Raw genomic sequence first — 16,796 nt, forward strand, 5'->3', positions numbered from 1 at the left:
TTTTTCGTTTTGAAAATAAGTATATTGCATTTTTAGTCCTTTTGAAATTTAAGCCCTGATTTTAAAATTTTCAATATATTTTTTTCGAAGAAATCAAAAAAAATCACGAATGATTGATTTTTTGGCATTGAAAATAGGATCTGTTTCAGAGATATCATCATAAAAAATGAGTGTAGTTTAGAAAACCTCAATTTTATATAAAAGTCGTAGAAAGATATATAAAATGGACAAATTTTTTTTAAAGGAAATACACAGGAACTACAGACATTTCTCAAAGTTTTTTTTTCACTCTACCGCTACCATCAAGAAATTCTAGCAATCTATCTTTTTATTCTCATATTAACTTCTAGAGGTACAAAAGTTTAAGGTTTCAACATTTTTGAGTGCATTCTTATGCATTCTTTCAAACATGAGAAATTCTTTCAATTTTCAGCATATAATTTGTAATCATTTCTATGAATTTCTGCATTCTTGATTTTCTAAGCGTTTTTTTTTATTATTTCTGTTTGTTTATGTGGGTAAAATTTTCATTTTAAACTAAAAATCTTTTTCTATGAGTTTTTACATACTTTTAAACATGAGCAGTTCTATGAATTTTTAGTTTGTAATTTTAAATATTTTTTGTTACTTTTCGTATTCTTTGTTTTTTTTTGAGCAAGTTATTTTTTTTATTTCTGTGATTTTTTGTATTTTTTCAACCATGAGCAGTTCTTGAAATTGACGATGCACTACCTTCCCTTTACTAAGCAATCGAATCCAGAAGGGAAAAGATCACCAGTTTTGTTGGTCCAAGCCGGGAGTTGAACCCCGATCTACCGCTTACGACGCGGAATCGTTACCACAGGGCTATGTGGTTCGGTCAAATAAAAGTAATTTTTTCCCATGACCCATGAAGAGTATCGGGGCCGAATTTACAATGCGTATTCAGTGGCTTTATCTTAACTTCAATGTAAAATTTTATGCAATTCGGCGAAACATACCATTCGGTGAAACGACATTCGGCAAAATGTACCAGATCCATTAATTAGCAAGCGCTTTATAAAAAAACATACGCACTGAGTCACCAAGGATTCCTTAGGCAAAAATAAGTTACTGAAAATTTTGAGCGTGTGGTGTCCATCGTAGAACCCCTCGGTGTTGTGTATTAGTGTGCGTGACATCGTGCTGTCTCTGCTGCTGTGAGCTCATTCCATCTTGACACGTTAGACAAGCACCACATAATGGCGATGAGAGGGATCATTTTTTAGTATTTTCTACTGTTTTTGAGCTAGAATTCAGTTTAATTGTTGATTTTTCGCGTGCTCTATAAAGTGTTATCAGTTGTATATAAAAAAAATCCATTTGGAAAGGTGAGAAAAGGCGAAAATTTAGTGATTTAAGATTGGCGTCATCGAGGCTTCTATTTTGCCGTAGAGAGAAAAATGTTGGCGTCGGTTGGGCCAAAAGCGGTGACTTGCATTTTTGCTGACTGTTGATGATTAGATTCATCGAGCGGGTGATGTCCATGATTAAATTCATGGAGGAATGATTGTTCATGATTTAATTCATGGAGGAATGTTTGTTCATGATTAAATTCATGGAAGGTGCTTGCTGACGATTCGATTCTTGAGAAATTTTAAGTAATGATTGTAGCCGCTGATTAAATTCATCGCATGAAAACAATGATAGGAACTGAACGAATGTGACAGTTCTTGGGAGTGACGTTTGACGACGAATCAAAGTTGATTTTGAAAGAACTGCTCTCGAATGTTTACTAAAGGTGGATTTGTGTTCTACAGGGAAATGGAAGGGGAAGAGCAAATGGACGGTGAACCAGTCAATCGGCCCGTTGTGCTGCAGATACAGACTGCTTCGCAGTTTAACCCCGCAGCGTACAATCTCCCGCAGTTCAAATTCAAGCATTTGCCGATGCAGGAAGTGCGAAATGCTTGGAGCTTGTGGATCCGTGGGTTCGAGCGAGTCATGGCGGCGTCTGGAATAACGGTCCCTCGCGATAAGAAGATCCAGCTGCTAGCCATGGGAGGTCTCGAGCTGCAATGTGTATTCGATAGCATTCCTGGTGCTGATGTGGAAGACGACGATGTGCCGGACTCGTACGCGGTTGCGAAAGAGAAGTTGAACAATCACTTCGCCCCGAAGCGACACGACAGTTTTGAAAGATACTTGTTTTGGACGATGAAACCGCTAAACGACGAGCCGATCGAGAAGTTTGTGGAAAGAGTACAGCTTAAATCGGATAGGTGCTCTTTTGGCAGCTCGGTCCTGGAGAGTCGGCAGATAGCCGCTGTGGACAAAATCATTCAACACGCCCCCGAGAACCTCCGAGAAAAACTGCTGGCCAGAGAAGATCTAACCTTAGACGAGTGCGTCAAGATCGTGAATTCCCATCAAGCTGTAAAGTATCAAGCATCAAGAATGAACCAAAACTCGACAGCGGAAACATCAAACGTTCAGCGAATCTTCAACGAACAATCAAAACGATCGGCTCCAATCTCAAGGTCAGGTCGGCAAGATCTCAACCGCCGCTGTAACAGATGTGGCTACGATCAACATCCCGAGAACGGACAGTGCCCTGCAGCGAATCAGATTTGTTTGAGATGCCAAGGTGTTGGCCATTTCAAGTCAGTCTGCCGTTCAAACCAAGCGGTATGTTTTGGTTACTTGTGGTAGTTCACATTTATAATAATACATACAATTTCAGGCTAAAAGACGACTACTTCCCAGCTCGTCTCACCAACACCAACCGTTCAAGCGATCGAGAAACGTCATGAAAATTGATACGCAGGAAAACATCGAAGAAGAAGAAGAAAACGAAGAGGTTCCGGCTTACAGTGTTGGTGACGCCGACGAGCTCATCGACTGCTGCGTTGGGGGAGTGAACATTGAAATGCTGATTGATTCAGGATCGAGGTACAACCTGATCGACGACACAACCTGGAGGCTCATGCGTGTACAGAATGTGAAGGTCCAGAATCTGCGAATTGATCGAAGCAAAACGTTCCTGGCTTACGGAAAGGTTCCCTTGAACCTGTTGGCTGTTTTTGACGCGGAAATTCGAATTGTTGGTTCATGTCAAACTGTGGCAGCTAACGCAACGTTTTATGTGATCGAAAAAGGCCAACAGCCGCTGCTGGGAAAGATCACAGCTCAACAGCTTGGAGTATTGCGTGTTGGGTTACCCAGCTGTCAGGAAAATATCTGTAACATGACTACAACGAGCAATCCGTTCCCGCACGTTCGTAACGTTGAACTCGCCATCCCGATCGACAGGAGTGTTCCGCCGGTCATTCAACCATTACGGCGATGTCCGATTCCACTGTTGGAAAAGGTGAAAGCTAAACTGGACGATTTGCTGGTACGGGATATAATCGAGCGCGTGGAGCGGCCAACGTCGTGGGTGTCGCCTCTTGTACCGATACTGAAGGACAATGGAGATCTGCGACTCTGCATCGACATGCGACGGGCGAACAAAGCGATTCAACGTTTAAATCATCCGCTGCCAGTGTTCGAAGAGATCCTTCCTCGAATTCGAAACGCCAAGTTCTTTTCGCTGTTGGACATGAAGGAGTCTTACTACCACGTGATGCTTGCCGAGGACTGCAGGGATATAACAACGTTCATAACCAACTGGGGCTTGTACCGCTTTAAACGGTTGTTCTTCGGCATAAACTGTGCGCCAGAGATGTTTCAGAACTTGATGGAAAGTCTTGTTCTCGCGGTGACTGGAAATGTGGTAAGAAGCAGAAATGTTTTTTTTTCTCGGTCATACGCTTCCAATAACTAACTTTTAATAATCAGGTAGGTTTCATTGATGATTTTTTGGTGTTCGGAGAAACAGAAAAGGAGCACGATGAAGCGTTAAAGGCGGTAATCGAGCGGTTGAATGTGTTGGGAATTCAACTCAATCATCACAAGTGCAAGTTCAGGCAAACGGAGGTGATCTTCTTGGGACACAAGCTTTCCGCACAGGGAGTGCGACCGTCGGACGACAAGGTGATCTCGATTTTGAACTGCCGTGTGCCTTCGACCAAAGAGGAGCTTCGGAGCTTCTTAGGTCTGGTAACCTTTGTGTCTCGATTCATACCCGATCTGGCGACCGCTAACTCCCCGCTTCGTGAGCTGATCAAACAGTCTGCTAAGTTCGAATGGAACCGTTCTCACCAAGAAGCGTTCAACACGATCAAAGAACGGATCGGGTCAATGAACTATCTAGGCTATTTCGACCCGAAGGACCGAACCTTGGTGGTAGCAGACGCATCTGGAGTCGGATTGGGAGCGGTACTAATCCAGTTCAAGGGACACCAGCCGCGAGTGATCAGTTACGCCTCGAAGAGTCTGACGGAGACCGAAAAGAAGTACCCCCCCATTGAGAAGGAAGCACTTGGCATAGTATGGGCTGTGGAAAGATTTCGTATTTATTTGCTTGGGATCACATTTGAACTAGAAACTGATCATCGACCATTGGAAAGCATCTTCACCAGTACCTCGAGACCAACTCTCAGGATCGAACGGTGGCTGTTACGACTTAAGGGCTTCAGATTCGTCGTAGTCTACCGGAAGGGTTCCGCCAATCTGGCCGACCCACTTTCTAGAATGGCTTCACATGTCGATGACAAGCATTGGCAGGAGGAATCTGAGGTTTACATTCGTCGTGTCGTCTGTACGTTTCTGTCGACTTTAGGAAACGATTCGCTCGAGGAATTCGACGCAGAAACTGAACAGGTCATCAGATCGGTTCAGGTGGCAGCCGCCGTTGATATTTCCGAGGTGATTGAAGCTACTAAAAGGGACGAAGAACTATCAGCAGTGGTGGAAGCTATTATGACATCGCGTTGGAACAGCCCGAAGGTTAAGGCGTTTGCTCCTTTCCAAAATGAGTTGAGCTATGCCTACGGGGTTGTGATTCGCGGAGCCAAGCTTGTAATTCCCAGCGTTCTTCGTGACAGAATGTGCCAACTCGCGCACGAAGGTCATCCTGGGCAAGAGGTGATGAAGAGCCGATTGCGCGAAAGGTGTTGGTGGCCACTGATGGATCGTCAAGCAGTCAAGGTCTGCGACAGCTGTGAGGGTGCCGTCTGGTACAAGTAGAAGCGCCTCCGGAACCAATGAATCGACGTCCGATGCCAGACAAACCATGGGTCGATTTGGCCATCGACTTCTTAGGACCGATGCCAACTGGGGAATATATCCTGGTCGTTGTGGACTATTACAGTCGTTACATGGAGTTAGAAGTGATGCGAAAGATTACAGCCCAGGAGACAGTTACGAGACTCAAGAAGTTGTTCAGGACATGGGGAAACCCGAGGACGATTACTTTGGATAACGGAAGGCAATTCATTTCGCGGGAATTTGGTGACTTTTGCCGAAGTATGGGAATCGTTTTGAACCATAGCACTCCTTATTGGCCACAAGCGAATGGTCAAGTTGAACGCCAAAATCGGTCTCTTTCGAAGCGGTTGAAGATCTCCAATGCGCTACATGGCGATTGGAAAAAGGAGTTGGACGATTATTTGATACTCTACAACAACGCACCGCACTGCGTCACCGGAAAGGCTCCTAGCGAACTCCTGCTAGGTCGAAAGTTACGCCACAAGATTCCGCAAATCGACGATCTTAGCACACCAGTACTTGGTTCGGATTTTCGCGATCGAGACACACAGAGGAAGTTCGACGATAAAACGCGAGAAGACATGAAATGTGGGTCAAAACTCAGCAATATCCAAGTTGGTGATACGGTTCTGATGAAAAATCTCCACCCCCAAGATAAACTCTCCACAAATTTCGGCAAGGAGCAATTTGTGGTGAAGGACAAACGGGGTTCTAACGTGACAATCCAATCGAAGGACACGGACAAATGCTATGATCGAAATGTCTCACACCTAAAGAAGATCGTAGAACCCGGACAGTCTGGAGACGACTCGGCGGATAGCTCAGAAGATCTGGAAGTACAACGGCCACTTCGTCATGCGTTTGGTCAAGGGGAATCGTCATCAAACCAGCAAACGGAGGGAAGATCATCGGAAATTAGAAGGTCCTCGCGCGTGGTGAAACCTTCACTGCGGTACAGTCCGTAATGTTTGAGAAAACGTAAATCAACGCGTTACAACATTTGTTTAACTTGTATATATCATACTAAAATAAAGGAAAGGAGATGTGGTGTCCATCGTAGAACCCCTCGGTGTTGTGTTTTAGTGTGCATCTTGACACGTTAGACAAGCACCACAGAGCGAAATCGGTTAAAGTTTAAGGATCTTGTTTAAATCGTTAATAACTTGTCAGGGTTAACTCGGATCGTTTTACGGTCTTCGACAAAGTTGTTCGTGTAACATTTTACATAAGATTCTCACACTTGACAATGATCCACACACATTTAAGCCACCTTTTGGCGAAAATTTGGCTTTTTCCTATACATTTTTTCGAAATTTCCCATATAAACTTCAACGATAAAAAATTACCCTTAACCCTTAACCGATTTGGCTTAAATTTGGCATAGTTAATTATTTTTACCCTAAGAATCGATTCAGGGGGTATCTTTTACGATATCCAAAATTTCCATTCTCCTAGTGTACACGCAATATTCAAACACGACCGCTTATTAAGCTTGGAATGGGTATATTTTCCCTACATTGAAATTAAAAAATATCTTTAAATCTATTATTATTTTTTATTTATTTGCGTTTTAGGACCACTTAACTCAAGAGTCATTCGGGTCCGATTAAATCGAATAAAAAATCAAAAGATTCCTTTTTTGGTCCCATAAAACATATAAAAAATGTCAAAAATAAAAAAATATGTATTTTGGAAATTTAACTTTTTATCATAAAAAGTTAATTAAAAAAAATGTATTTTTTAAGTGTTCCATTTGGACACCATACTGGAATGCATGCTCCAGCTCACCGTGGAATTTTTTTATTAAAAATGATTTCAAATCAACATGTCGGCTGTCTGCTGTCATATTGGCCACCATCTTGAATATCTCGCTCAAAACTAGGTGTCCATCCATAGACCACGTGGAAACTTTTTTTTTGTAAATCGAGAATATCAAAATTTGCTTAAAATAGTTAAATAATGCTCCCTTAACAACTTAACACAGTGTCTTTTAAAATTTTGATTGATTTAACAAAAAAGTGTTGACTCGTTTCGTCAACTACTGCCCTCTTGTATCAAAACAGAGCATTAACGGGCGCGTCTTTGCGGCATGTGATCCCGAATGTTTTGCTTGGTCTGACAAAAGACAACTACTATTGCTACAGTAGAACTCCGATAGTTTGGCAGCGATTGTTCTCAAAAGAAATTTGTAGTGAAAGAGATGAGTAACAATGGTATTCTTTTCTTTTTAGTTTTCATCTTTTGAAAAAGCGAGCACTACACCATTCAAACAAACAGGTAAATACTTAAAAAATCGTAAATCTGAAATGCTTTAACCATCGAGTTTTTGCTGTACTTTGCGTTCATTTTCTTCTCTTAGCCACAAGATTTATTTTTAATTGATTTCGGCACTACACGGCAGACCGGCAACGACAGTGTATGGTGTCAATGTGGTGAGAAATTGCGACTCGTCCGCCGATTTTGAGCCAAAAATTGACAGCGTCAGATCGGCGGTCGCCACTTTACCCAAGTCGATCGATGTGGGTTTGTGCTTGTCGGGTTGTTGAGTTGTTGATGCGCAAAATGGGTTCACTTTGAGCGCATCGAGAAATTTCCAGCTTATTTTGGTGGAAAATAGCTACAATTGACGTATATTGAGGAGGAAAATTGCGTTTCGGATTTCGGTTTTGCGTTACATTGTTGCATTTTTTGTTTTTAGTTATTTTTTGGTGGCATATTGCATATGTTTTGATTCTGAAACTTCTTCAACCAAAATAAAAGAGAGATTTCAAATTAACAATTCAATCGGAAATAAAAGTTCATCAAACGTTGCTCACATGACTTGCTCATGGTTGGTTTCCGAGGAAATTTTCCGCCTAAAAGTTTCGGCTAGAACGAGCACCGTTCTCACATCACACGAAGTTCCCTTGACCTTGGCATCACTTCAAATCTCGTCGGTCGCCCTCTCGTGAACGCCGGGATGGACGATGAACTCGAATTAAAAATGTGAATTACACGGTGACATACAATTTCCGCTGTTCGAGTATGAAAAAAAAAAAAACCAAACGAATGTGATGAAACAAGTCATCAGAACAAGGGAAGTTTGGGTAAACGTGGCAAAAAATATTAAAATCTGTTCAATTTGGCCAAAGCGTGATTCTAAATAAATGTTCAATTTTCAAAAAAGGTCCAACAAAGGTCAAACTTCTCTTTTCGATTTGCCACTACCATGTTTTTGGTTTTTGGTCAGTCATGCCAATTTCCGAATGAATTGCCGGTGAAAGTGCCCTCGATTGCCTCATATTAGACTTTTTTCTGTTCATTTTAATTTTCAGGAACAGGAACAACAGCTACATTTTGGTTGTATCCGGCTAAATAGCTCACGGCTTGTTTTTTTTTGTTGTTTTAGGGGTAGTTCTTTGCTCTCGTTACGATTTGGCACGGGTTTTGCAGGGATGGCCAGTCGTTTTGTTGTGGTTTTATTTCGATTCATTGCATGTGTTGTATTGTAGTTTTTTTTGGCTCATGTTCACATCGTCGACGGTGGATGGGTTGTGGGGATTTTGAATGTTTTCTCGCTTCATAGAGATTTCATGATAAATTTAAGCTTTTCTAAAGGATTTTTGAACTTGAAAAAAAAAATATCCCATTAACGTTCGTCATCTAATAACATTATTTGTTCTACTACAATCACGTGTGGCCATTGCAAATATTTTTCAAAGTTTATGTCCTTCCTTAAAAATTATTCCGAAAAATTGGGCAATTTTTTTTTCATAAAACATCATAATTTTAATGGAAATAGAAGTCTAATCAACTGAGAACAATCTAAAATGCCTTTTTCAGCATTGATAATTAAATTTAGTTTGTTTGGGCTCGTTTAATAATACTTTGAACTTTTATGAAATTACAATGTTTTTACAAAACTTTACGTAATTACAAAACTTTTTTTTCTCGCAAAAATAAAATTTTCGTCAATATTTAGAAATGTTGGAAATTAGGGTCGTCAACTCACACAGCAGTTGCCCCGACCCCTCTTCGATTTGCGTGAAACTTTGTCCTAAGGGGTAACTTTTGTCCCTGATCACGAATACGAGGTCCGTTTTTTGATATCTCGTGACGGAGGGACGGTACGGCCCCTTCCATTTTTGAACATGCGAAAAAAGAGGTGTTTTTCAATAATTTGCAGTCTGAAACGGTTAAGAGATAGAAATTTGGTGTTAAAGAGACTTCTATGTAAAATTGTACGCCCGATTCAATGGCGTACTCAGAATTCCGAAAAATCTTATTTTTCATTGAAAAAAACACTAAAAAAGTTTTAAAAACTCTGCCATTTTCCGTTACTCAACTGTAAAAAATTTTGGAACATGTCATTTTAAGGGAAATTTAATGTACTTTTTGAATCTACATTGACCCAGAATGGTCATTTTTTCATTTAGAACAAAAATTTTCATTTTAAAATTTCGTGTTTTTTCTAACTTTGCAGGGTTTTTTTCAGAGTGTAACAATGTTCTACAAAATTGTAGATTAGACAATTACAAAAATTTTGATATATATTTACATAAGAGGTTTGCTTATAAACATTACGAGTTATCGCGATTTTACGAAAAAAAGTTTTGAAAATGTTACTTTTTGCGTTTCTCTTTGTTTTGTTGCTCATTACTGAAAACATAATATTTTTTCAGTGTAGTAACCTGGATAGTAAATTAGCTTATATCTGTAAGCCCATACATCCAATTGAAATGTAGTCAAAGACAAACTTATGGGAAATTGGACGAGCTTTCCGGTAAAAATATTTTCGAGAGTGAAAAATCAAGTCTGTCATATAGATATATATATATATAAATTTGACTTTTAAACTTTAAAATCAAAAAATCTCATGAAAGTGGCGTATTTTTTTCTTTCAGTGTATTTTTTTCGGAAAGCTCGTCAAATTTCCTACAAGTTTGTCTTTGACCACTTTTTGATACGATGCAACGGCTTCAAGATACAGCAATATTTAAATAACGAAGTACAAAAATATTTAAAACACTTACGCCCTTCTCAAATGGCATTCTCGAGTGTAACTGGCTCCATATACACAACAATGGCTTATATAAGCGTAGGATAACATGTCTACAAAGTTTCATTGAAATCAGAGAGGGTCGAGAAAAAAAGTACCTAAAAAATTCCTGTTTTGGGCTGGAATTGTTCTATCTCATAACCGTTTCAGGCTGCAAATTATTGAAAACACCTCTTTTTTCGCATGTTCAAAAATGGAAGGGGTCGTACCGTCCCTCTGTCACGAGATGTCAAAAAACGGACATTGTATTCGTGATCAGGGACAAAAGTTACCCCTTAGGACAAAGTTTCAGGCAAATCGAAGAGGGGTCGGGGCAACTTTTGCCGATTTCGTGTGAGTTGGTAGAGAGTTACCCATTAATGATTGCAAAGTATCAAATTCGGAAGTAACAAAACATAACTTAAAATTTAATTATATAATTATGAAGTGTAGAATATGAATTTTTGTCTGGCTTGTGTATAGTTGATATATGCTGATGAAAATTCAGTAAAATTTTATTCCATCTAAGAGAAAAAATTGATGAACTACCGTCATCAGGGGTGACATTGGGCTACCTTTTGATGAAAACAAGGTATTCCAAAAATTCCATATAAAGGTATTTAAGAATACAGTACTTGTTCGGTAACTGGGCTGACAACGTACCCCAGTCACCGAATGCTGCTCGCTAACTGGGCTGAACGAAAAATTACGAGGGGACCACCGATGCAATAATAGCTTCCTGATGAAATATGAAAATAGAGGTTGCTCAAATTTATTGACAATGCTTATTTTTCATATCTCTTTAATTGTGACTTGAAATTAAATAAAAGTTTGAAAAAAGTTGTTTTATTTATTGAACATGATTTTTGCATTCATTAACCCCTCGGTCAATGCGATTTGTTTTGGTTTTTTGACATTTGTCAGCTTTTTACGGCTACGGCCCAGTTATCGAATGCCCAGTTAAACAACGCCCAATTACCGAAAAAGTACTGTATTAAGTTTAGCTTTGAAAATCTTCTTTTGCTAATACCGTTTGTTGTGGCGCTAAAAATACAATTTCATAATATAGTGCGGCAACCCGAAAAGTCTAGACGCCTCATGTGTAATTCAATTCAAGGGCTTCAAGCGGTTGTGCAATGCACTCCTACATATAGCGTCAATGCATAGTTTTGAGTTGCTTTGTACGCTCTGGGGGGATTCAGGAAACGAATCCCTTGAAAACATGTTTATCTTCCTCCCTCAGTTGTTTAAAGTTTGCAAGTGTAATTAAGGGAAATTGTCCATCATAAACGAGGCGCGTAACACTACAGGCTGCCTTGTGGCATTGTAAACCAGAATGACAACTTTATATCCACCCCGGTAAGGACAAACCTGTGTCCTACAATGGCCCGGCAAAGATGACCCATTTACCCCAACGGAACGGACGGGATGTTTGGTTAGGGCTTCAATCGCGTGCAGGACAAGGACTGAGCTGAGCTGTTTGTTTACGTTTCAGTTAGCTCCTCTCTCGGAGGTAAAAATAAAAGGTTTGTTGATACGATTAGCACCTTTCTGCACGGGTTGCACAGATTTGTTGGCTAAAGTTATCACCATTCAAGAGTCACCTGCGAGGGAGCTGATACAAGAATCTTGGGCCGAGTCCAAAACGGGGGTTATTTTTTGCTCTACTTTGCGGCTTGATACAATGTTGTGGATATACATCAAGGACAGCGTGTATGAGACCAGTTGCAGTGCATTGGCATCATAAGATGCTTCCTGGCGGCATGGCCGAGACTTCCTTCATGGTTTCACTTTCAGTGCCGGATGGGACCCTCGGTCGTGCGCCAGAGGCCTTCGCGTAACCTTTGGGACCGATGCCAAAGAATGTTTCTCTCGTTTGTTCTCGGGCACGGTCAAGATTTGCACAGTTTTGCCAACGAAAGATGTAGTGAAATCTAGTCCCACAATAGTTCATCCAGACCATGAATTCCTCGAATCACCTCGCCATTCTTCCCTTAATAGCTCTTTTGTGACATTGTAAGCCCAAGACTCGCGCGCCGTTGATTCCGCACGTTTTTATGATGGCCAATTTATTACCAGAAGTCACACTGTTTTGCATACTCGGCCCACGCCCCCAAAGTTAGTGTATATGTTGATAAAGTTGGCGGCTTTCTTCGCGCCATATCGCCATGTTGCGCTGCTGCTTTCGTGCGTAGGAGTAAAAATAGACAATGGCGCTTACATAAGTTTGGCTTACACCACGTGACGTATTTCACTTGAGTTTGGCGCGTTTTTTTTCTCGGCTGTATTTGTTAAGACAGGCGATGGATGTCAGTTTGGGATGATCTACGGCCGTGATGGATATCATCAGGCGTTTCCTCGTCCAGGAATTTCAAGTTTAATTGTTTTGCTAGAATGTGGTACGATGTGGAATTTTGCGCCTCATTTTGAACCTGCATCAACAAAATTAGGTAGCGTTGTCAACGTGTTTTCATCAAGATATAATACCCCTAGAGGAGTTGCCGTGTCCTACTGATTACGGTGCACCGCGGTGTTCGTTTCGTTAGCAAATGCTACTTTTCGAAATTTGATGAAAACTTCGGCTTGAAGTACTTTGAACACCTTGAAGTACCTATCTTCCATTTGCATGGAATAATTCTTGAAGTTTCTGGTCAACAATCAACAAATTACGTACTCCAATACTCTGCTAGATATAATACTTACCCTGTATTCAATTTGTCATTTAAATTGAAATCAAGCGCTCAATGTTCCTATGAAACATTGAAACCTGTGTTGCTCCTGATCACATAAATGTCTCATATGCATTTTCATCTTTTTTAAGTTATTGATGCAGTTTGGTTCAAAATCGTGTGCTCTTTCAGAAAAGCTGATTATTGAAAAAAACTATGTTTTTTGATGAATTTCAACATCAACTTTCATTTCAAATATGTTTGGACGCTGAGCCAATGCCAAAACAATCAATCAAATAAAAATATGAGTTTACAAAAACTGTGAAACGTTTCGCTGAAATATTTCATAGTCGTCCGAAGAACAGGGAAGTCAAAGCAGAAATTTATGGTTCTGATTTCCTCGATTGTTTTGATGTTAACAGCTTATTTGAGACCTAAAGAATGCCATTCACTAAAATTTCATATTTGTGCAATTCATAAGCAAAATAGAGTGTCCGGAATTTGAATCAAAGGTGTTCGGATTTCGAATCAGCTTTTATCAGTGTCCAGGATTCGAAGCACAACAAGTCAATCTAATTTTGAAATTCTGAAGAAAAATGTTTAGAAAAGACATATTTTTAATGTAATATATTAAAATATATACTGCATCCTGAGGATATTTCTACATTTCCAACTTATTACATGATTTTTTGCCTATCATTTGTGTAATAGAAAAATGATATGATACTAAGTGTCCGGATTTCGAATCATGACGTTTTTTATGCGAACATGGGCAGTGTGAAAATCGACGTTGAATAACATTAAACTAAATGCAATTTATCTACACTGAAAACAAATCATGGTAAATTTACACGTGCAACATAACCTCAATAAACGTGTAAATTTACATCTTTTTACTGGCAATTCAACATATTCCACATAAATAGAGGTTGGATTATATCGAAAAGAAGTAATATTCAACCATCAAATTGCTCAATTTTATAATTTATCTTGGTTTTTACGTGTATCCATAGCTGCAGCAATTTATTTCAGGTAAAGTGTTTATTCACCTACACATTTTCATAAATTTACGTAATTCAATTCAATACGTCAATTTTACGTCATTTGTAGATGGCGTCTTGTCCAAAAATCAATCGATTTTGTTATTGGAGACGCATGGTCGGTTTGCAATGTGTAACACACCATGCGTCCCCATTGAGAGGATATTTGCAATGAACTTTCCCCGATCTTTACTGAATGATGTTATTTCATGGTTTTTATAAAGTCGAAATCATTCAACAACTTGCCATATTGCCGGTAGTAGCTATGCGTGCTGTCTCGTACCTTTTTATCGTCGTCTTCGATGTTTTGTTGGCAACTAAAACTGTTTTTGACTGACTTGTGACTGATTGGCCAAATATTTCCGTCACTCAACCAACTCCCCACCATCAGCTGAGAATATGGACTCGTGCGTGATAAAAATAGCGCTCGTTTTGAAGTTGCTCAATATGTCAATAATGGATTTGTCGCCTGAAGCTAAAGTGTGCTTTCGGGTCAATGTGATTTATTTATAGGGTCATTTGGAAGAAACTATTTGGCAAACTCCGTGGAAATTTTCCATTTCATTTTGATTTTTATTGTCAACCATTTCTTCTGATATCGCTTTGATTATCTTATCGCTGCCGTAAATTAGTGTGATATTTAGCAGAACCTCCGCTATCCGCGCAAAGTGAGAGAGGTCATAAACGGAAACTTTCATTGTTTTTGTGTCTTATTTGCGTTTCGGAACGGCTCTCGCATAGTAATAACGGCTAAATATAGCATCGCGTGGCGTGGCGTGGCCGTTATCATCCGTCGTATTTAAACGGACCTGTCGCACACATCCTCTTCGCTGCAAGCAAGCTCGACCCACCGCCCTTAATCCACATCAGGGGCAGATATCTGGAATGTTCTGGTGGCCTCGCGCGATAGATCGTGGCCACTACAACAACGTGAGCTGATTAAAACGCTAATTAGATAATTGTATTGTGATTTTGTTTTCCTTCCGACGTCATCCTCCCTGACGGACGGATGGGCAGACAGCCTCTTTCGCTCTCTCTCCGTTGGGGGGACATCATCAGCTGCGAAGTGGTTGTCGTATGGCCCCGGCGCTCATCAGCGATAAATTGTGTGAGTATGTTGATCTTTCCTTTCGCACAATATTTACCTTGTCTCTTTCTCTTTAAAGCTGAAACGAAAACGCTGTATTTTATATTTCCAGAGAGTGGAAATTTGTATTTCATTTGCTGGTCTGGAAATTTTTACATTAATGTAAATTAAAATTAAAATGTTTGAAAAGAAACCTTTGGCTGCAAATATTCATATTTGCCTTAAATTCAATAAAAAAAATAACTTGACATCTTTTTATAAATTTTTAAGAGATGTCAAGTTATTTTTTTTTATTGAATTTAAGGCAAATGTGAATATTTGCAGCCAAAGGTTTCTTTTCAAACATTTTTCCAAATGCAGTTTTTGTTACATAAAAGCTCACAATTCACACACACTCACATACATAGAAAAGCACACTCATATAATACACAACCACACTCATTCACACAAACTAATAGAAACTCACACCATTACACATTCACATACAACCACTTTCACACACACAATCACGCCAAGTCCCACATTCACACATACGTATACCACACATTCACGCACACAAACACAACCGCGCGTAGTAAGGAGGCATGGCATTTGAAATTTGAAAGTCAAAAGTCCTCAGAAAACAAAAAAAAAAGTTGTCAAAAAAGCCAATAGCACTATTAAAATTCTCAAAATTTGTATTCTTCAATTTTCGATTTTTTTTTTCGTTATACTCTAGGGGACTTAAACAGAATATTTTGCGTTAGGGTTTAGGACAGGGGTGCTCAAAGTTTTTGGAGGCCGGGCCAAATTTATAAAAAAATGTTATTAAAAAAAATATGTTATTTTAATTTAAAATTTTAAATTAAAATTAAAAAAAAAGTCAATTTAACATAATAGAAACCACAAAATAACGGTTTTCTATCGGTATTGTTGATTTTATTGTTTCAGGTATTTAAAAAAACAAGTTTTTAGCTGAATGTACTTGTGTATTTAATTAATTTGATTGCACTAAAATTTCTTTTTTTGAAGTTTCAAAGTTTTTTGAAAACATATATTTTTGCTCCTGGTTTTTCGAGCCAATTTTTTAATAATGGGGGAGGAATGGGTTGATCGACAAAAGCTTTGTAAAATATTTGCAACAAACTTGATCCTCCGATTTCGACATTTTGTCTGCCTTAATCAGTTGGTAGTCAATCAGATTCGTTATCTAACTATAATGAGTTCGAATCCCGAAGGAAGTGCAATGTAAGTTTGAGGGTCAGTTCATAAAAGGGTCATTATGACTTGCAAACTAATAAAGAAAACTTGTATTTTTGCAACTATTACAGAATTCTACCTGAGTCAAACTTGAACGTTTTTTAAATATTTCCAAAAATGTTTGACGAAAGTTTTGACGAAATTTACTAGTTTCACACACATTGAAACGTGTGAAATTGTTTTAATTATAAAATTTTTTGAATAAATTATTTGTATCCTATTATTTGTATCTAATCAGTGGGGATTTACTTTTAACATTATTCATTAACAAAAAATAAAAAAAGATTAGCATATAAAAGTATAAAATAAACCTTAATTTTGAACAAAGTATAAAATCACTTTACAAGTGGTCAACGGGCCATTTTACATGATCATTCAAAATAGGTCCGCGGGCCACAAAATATCTCCTCGCGGGCCATACTTTGGTCACCCCTGGTTTTGGATGGTGCAAAATTTGGTTCCGGAAGTATGATTTTTTTTGTAAAACAAATTAATTTTAAGGAAAAGTCGAAATATTTCCAAACTAAATTTCAATTAGCATTTTTAGATGAAAAATTAAAGTTTTTTTTTGCAATTTAGATTTTTTTTATAAAGGAAAAACACTCCTTCAAAAATATTTTCTTCAAGCAAAGGAA

The 16,796-nt window shown here is 38.9% G+C and overlaps 1 protein-coding gene across 1 annotated transcript in view; it reads left to right on the top strand.

Moving 5' to 3' along the window:
- LOC6050527 (phosphoglucomutase-2) overlaps window positions 1-16,796 on the top strand; it is a 142,153-nt gene that overhangs the window by 13,256 nt on the left and 112,101 nt on the right. Inside the window, exon 2 of the mRNA XM_038257854.1 lies at window positions 7,341-7,386. The gene's annotated coding sequence lies outside the window, so the exon portion shown is untranslated. The remainder of the gene's footprint in view (window positions 1-7,340; window positions 7,387-16,796) is intronic.

Source organism: Culex quinquefasciatus, chromosome 2 (assembly GCF_015732765.1).
Source record: "Culex quinquefasciatus strain JHB chromosome 2, VPISU_Cqui_1.0_pri_paternal, whole genome shotgun sequence".
In the NCBI taxonomy this organism is placed as follows: domain Eukaryota; kingdom Metazoa; phylum Arthropoda; class Insecta; order Diptera; family Culicidae; genus Culex; species Culex quinquefasciatus.